Raw genomic sequence first — 5,760 nt, 5'->3', positions numbered from 1 at the left:
TATATATATATATATATATAATGGAATTTCATTCAGTTGTAAAGAAGAATGAAATTATAGCATTTGCAAGAAAATGGGTGTAATTTTTCTTAATATTATTTTAAGAATAATAAGTCAAAATCAGGTAACAAGGGCCATATGTTTTCTCTCATATGTAAAACCTGGAGATTAAAAAAAGAAAAAAAATGTTGGGGAAAATGATCTCATGAAAATCAAAGGAAGAACAGTAGAGTAGAGAAAAGGAATGGAGGAGGAAGAGAAGGAAAGGGGAAATACTGGGGGAATGATATTGTTATACCATGCACATGTATGAATATGTAAAAATAAAGCCCATTATTCTGTATAATTATAATGCACCAATATAAAATAAGGAAATATTTTTATATTTTCTAATCCTCCTTATATATGTACTTTGCCAGCATATTACATCTATAAATGTAATGAAATTGCAGGCTCATAAATTTATCTTGATGCCAAAATTTATTAAATTAATCCTAATGTTTACTAGTTTATTGTACTAATATCTGTTTACTTAATAGTATCAGGATATGTTCCTTGATCCAATCATCATCAAAATTTAGTAGTATCATAAATTTTAATATTAGAAGTTCCAGTGTTTGTATAGCAATATCATTGACATTAATAAATATTTTTCTTATTAATTTTGGATTGAACATGATTTTCTGGTATAAATCATTAGAATAATCTAGTTTTGTTTGGTTCCTTTTTTTTTTGTTTGTTTGTTTGGTTCCTTTTTTCCCCATTTCTTTCTTTCTTTTTTTTCCTTTGATGTCTATTTTTTCCTTCTTAGAGGTTCTTGTTATAAAATTTATGTATTATATACTTATTAAGTTTGTGACATTTAAATAAATTTTTCTTTTACTCTGTGATTTACATTTTTACCCCCAGTCTTTTCAAGTCTGGAAAGTAAGAGGTAAAAACACCCATTTTTAAGTTAGTTTTTGTATGGAATGTAAGAAAAAACTAATTTAATTCTTTTCCATGTAGATATTCAGTTTTTCCACTACTATTTGTTGAAAAGATTATTGTTTCCCCAATGTGTAGTCTTAGCATCTTTGTTGAAGGTCTTTTTACTATAGTCAGTACAGTTTAATTGAGTGTTCTCTATCTTGCTTCATTGGTTGGTATGAATTTGTGCAGTACCATACTGCTTTATTTTTTATTGTCTTTGCATTCACATGATGCACTGCCATCTCGTAGCTGTTTTCTGAAGTGCTCATAAAGGCAGTTTAGTTCTTGTGTTGTTGTTAAGTTGCTTCCTTAGGGGAATGAAAGCCTGGTACTATCTATTCCTCTATTGTGGTGATTCCACTCTCTCTATTCTAGAATCGTGTCCAAGGCAAATATGAGTTCTGTGGTTGGTAATTGATCTATATACTGATAGTTGTGAGAAATATGACATCCATTCCTGGATTTTAACAATGACTCAGTTCTGGGGTCAACTTGGTTTCCTCTACATAGATGCCTATTTTTTTTTTCCTGTTACCTGAGTATATAAGTGCTAATATCATCCTATTGTGCTGTCACTTTTAGGATCTTTCTGTTCTGTTTATGGCTGGCATTATACTTCCTGCAAAGAAGACCAGAGCCATCTCAGAGTAGAAAAATTGTGGTTTTGTCCCATTAATTTTCTTCCATGTTCAGCACTTTTGACTGAAAATTCTATGAGCTATTGCCCTCTTGTCCCCATGCCCCACACACTGCTAATCAATTTAGTTATCAATATTAATAACATATAACCTCATGAATTTTATTTGTATATGTTTATAACATATGTTAATCTCTATGCTTCTAGTTTTCAATATCTTCAGAAAATAGATATGTGCATATTTGAATTTTTACACAGATTTTCTTCTGAATCCTAGAAAATAAAAGTATGTTTCTAAATACCAAGTGCTGTGGTTTACCTAAGTATGGTGTAGTACTACTCATGCCATCTATAAATAAATAATATATTTCTACTTTTTGCCTGTAGCATGACAGAAAATGTTTGCCAGTTACTCTTCTAACAGAGTGTCATGTTTCCAGCAACATAAAAACTCAGACCTTTTGCCCACCCAGGTACGCCATTTGCCCGGGTTGCTTGTGACTAAAACACTCAGGGGTCACTCCAGGGAAACTGGGCTGCGCGAAATAACCACACAGAGACAGAAATATCTTTTTGTCTGCCGCAGTCTGGCTGGGCAAAATAATCGGGGGGTGACAAGCAACTTGTGAGGATTGAAACAGTGGGAGCCCTTTATTACGGGACAGCAGAGGTATATATACCCAACTAATTACACACAGCTTAATTTAATTAACATCATCTAGATACAGCAGTCAGTCATTAAGGAATCCTCATCATCTTAATGGCTCGCTGGTGTTACTTCACAAACCACTCCTCCTGGCAAACTGCCAGGCGCCATCTTGACTTGGTTGTGGCCCTCAACATTTTTCTTTGTGGATGCTGTGACAGCTTCTCTCACCTTAAGGGTCCACAGAAAGAGAGAGAGAACCCGAACGTGCTGCTATTCAAATGAGGCAAGGGGTCAGGTTTCAAGGGGCTGAGTCTAGCTTCAGATGTCAGCTGTCAGCAGATTGACTGACATCTAGGAAGGCCACACCCAAGGGCAGAGTAAGAGAAGGGGACACACAAAGGGTGTTTCCATGGAACATTCTATCCCAAACAGGGCAAGGGGTAATATTCCAAAGGAACAGGTGAGCATAGCTCCACCCATAGGGATGTTGGAAGGCATGCCATGCATGAAGACACAGTCGCTAGCACCCTACAGATCAGGGCTACCTTCTGGGTTACATAGGCAACCAGGTCACAGAGTGAGGATGCCACACCAATCAGAAGAGGAGACAAACATGGTCACGTGCGAGTTTGGCCTCCCACAACAGAGGATTAGTATCCATAATATATAAAAAACTCAAGAATTCAATATCAAAAATAAAACAAATAAACCATTCAACAAATAGTCAAATTAACTGAATAGGCACTTCTCAAAAAGAAGTACTAGTGGCAAACCATCATTTGAACAACAACAACAACAAAAATCAACATCTATAGCCATCTGGGAAATATGAATCAAAACTATGCTGAGATTCCATCTCACTCTAATATGAATGGCAATCATCAATAATACAAATAATAATAAGTGTGGATGAAGATGCAGAAAAAGGAAAACTTTTGCATTGTTAATGGGAATGCAAAGTCATATAGCCTCTATGGACATCAGTATGGAGTTTCCTCAAAAAGTTAAAAATAGAACTACCATGTGATCCAGTTAGACTACCTCTTGCCATTCATTTGAAAGAACTAGTCATAATACTTCAGAGATACATGTACATCCCTGTTTTTCATGGTACAATTTACAATAACCAAATTATAAAATCAGCCTAAGTGTGATGAAAAAATATGTGACATCTGTATAATGAAGCCATAATGGAGACATAAAATTTTGTCACTTTCAGAAAAATGGATGGAGTTGGAAATTACTATGTTAAGAAAAATAAGCCAAACTCACAAAGACAAGAATCATGTTTTCTCTCACATCCGGATGGTAGGGAAAATAAAACAGTATGTCATGAATGTAGAAGGGAGAATATGAGGGTAGAGAAAGGAGAACAAGGAGAAGGGGGTGCTAGATTAAAGGAAGGTACTGAAAAGTACAATTGATCAAATTATGTTATATGCTATGCATGTATGGATGTGCCACAATAAAACCTACTATTTTGTATAATTAATATGCACCAATAAAAAATATATATTCTTTGTTATTAAAAAGCAATATTATTATTTACTTAGAATTACTTTAAAATCTTTATTCTCATTAACTTTAAAATATATCCAGCTATATATTATACATTCCTTAAGCTTTTGCTATGAAAAATAATAAATATTATAGCAAAAATAATAAATATTATAGCAAGAGCTTAAGAAATACATGATAATAATTCATGTACAAAATATAAATACAATTTATCAAAAATTATTATTTCAAAATCTTGAATAAGATGAATAAGCCCATCTATATTTTCAAATAAATTGATTTGTTTTGGATCTTGAAAGCTTTTTAAAAATAAGGACTCAATAATTCTATGTGGAACGGTATATAGTGATCTCTCTTTACCCATGAGGGATATGTTACAAGACCCACAGAGGATGCCTGAAATTCAGATAGTATTGAACCCTATATATACTATGTTCTATACATAAATTTAATTTCTAAATTAGTCATTAAAATGTTTACAAATACAATAACTAAATAGTATAATTAATAAAATATATTGTAATAAAAGTGATGTGATGTGGTGTTTCTCTCTCTCTTCTTCCTTAAGGCAGGTTGTATGTACAATGTGAATATTCTTGGCAAAGGCAGGATTCATATTTTGGGCAGGACAGAAGAAGATGCCATGAAATTTCATTATAATATTCAGAACTAAAATTTGAAACTAATAAAATTGTTTATTTCTGTAATTTTTCATTAACTGTGATTATGTTTTGTATTATTGTAACACAACACTTGAGATAAATCAGAAAACAGTAAAAGTTTTAATTTTGGCTCACATTTTTGGAAGTTTCAGCCTTAGACACTTGACCCCATTGCTTTGGGGCCTGTAATAAAGCAGCAAATTATGGACTTCAGTACATGGTGAAGAAAGTTGCTCACTTCATGGTGGCTAGAAAGCAAAGAGAGAGGAAGAGACCAAAGTCCCACAATCTCCTTTGAGGGATCATACCCAATGACTAACTACCTCCCACTGGGGCCTACCTCTCAAAATTTTCACCACTTCCCAATAGCGCCAGAGGCTGAGAATCAAAACTTTAACACATGGGCCTTTGACAAATATTTTAGATCCAAATTATAGAAGTGATTGACAGAGGGTGACTGAAATCACAGATAATGAAATCATAGGTAACGGGAACCACTGTACAAGTTAGAATTCAGTTTGAAGACATAAATCAGGAGAAGTTTCATGTAAAGTCTTAACTATTTGCAGAGGAGAGCCTACTAAGAGATGATCAAAGAAAATTGCAAAGAACACCTTAGCAGTAGAGGAGAGTACTTAAAGGAGGAATAACTTTGAAGGCAAGTCTAATTGCTGAAGAAGGGTTTATTCCCTCGCTGAAGACAGTGTCATCATTGGGTAAAACTGATTATGACAGATCTCAACTAGCATCTGGCCAGCAAGAAGGCTCCATGACATTGTGCCAGCAGTTAGAGGCTGGATTATGGAGAACTATAACTGAGACTGGAAACAAATATTTGCTGGAAGGTGAACACTACAGGATGTCCTGTAGGCATGAAGTTGGCATCCTCACCATAGAAGCAAAAGGAGAAAAGACAACTGGAAACCCGGAAGAAGTGCCTTGTCTACAGTCTTCAGTGACTTTTACTGAACAAACTTATCATGTAAGCTGGAAAGGGAGAAAAGTGACCAGGGTCTAGCTCCCTTATTTCAAGGTGGGTCAATGAAGAATAGATTTGGAATTGAGAGTACAATAAGTCATTAATTTGTACACAAAGTTACTTTAGAACAACCACAGATTACTATAAAACAGTCTTGAGATCTGTCCCACTTCCTCCAAGAATGGAACCAGAAATGTTATTTTCTAAATGTATTTTAGTATGGCATTATTAACAATAAATACCAATTTCTGGTGGAGATTGACTTTTTCACTAAGTAATAATCAATGTTATTATATATATATATATATATATATATATATATATATATATATATATATATATA

This window comes from Marmota marmota, unplaced genomic scaffold, assembly GCF_001458135.2.
Source record: "Marmota marmota marmota unplaced genomic scaffold, marMar, whole genome shotgun sequence".
In the NCBI taxonomy this organism is placed as follows: Eukaryota; Metazoa; Chordata; class Mammalia; order Rodentia; family Sciuridae; genus Marmota; species Marmota marmota.
The sequence above is the reverse complement of the archived record's forward strand: the minus strand, read 5'-3'. Positions refer to the sequence as shown.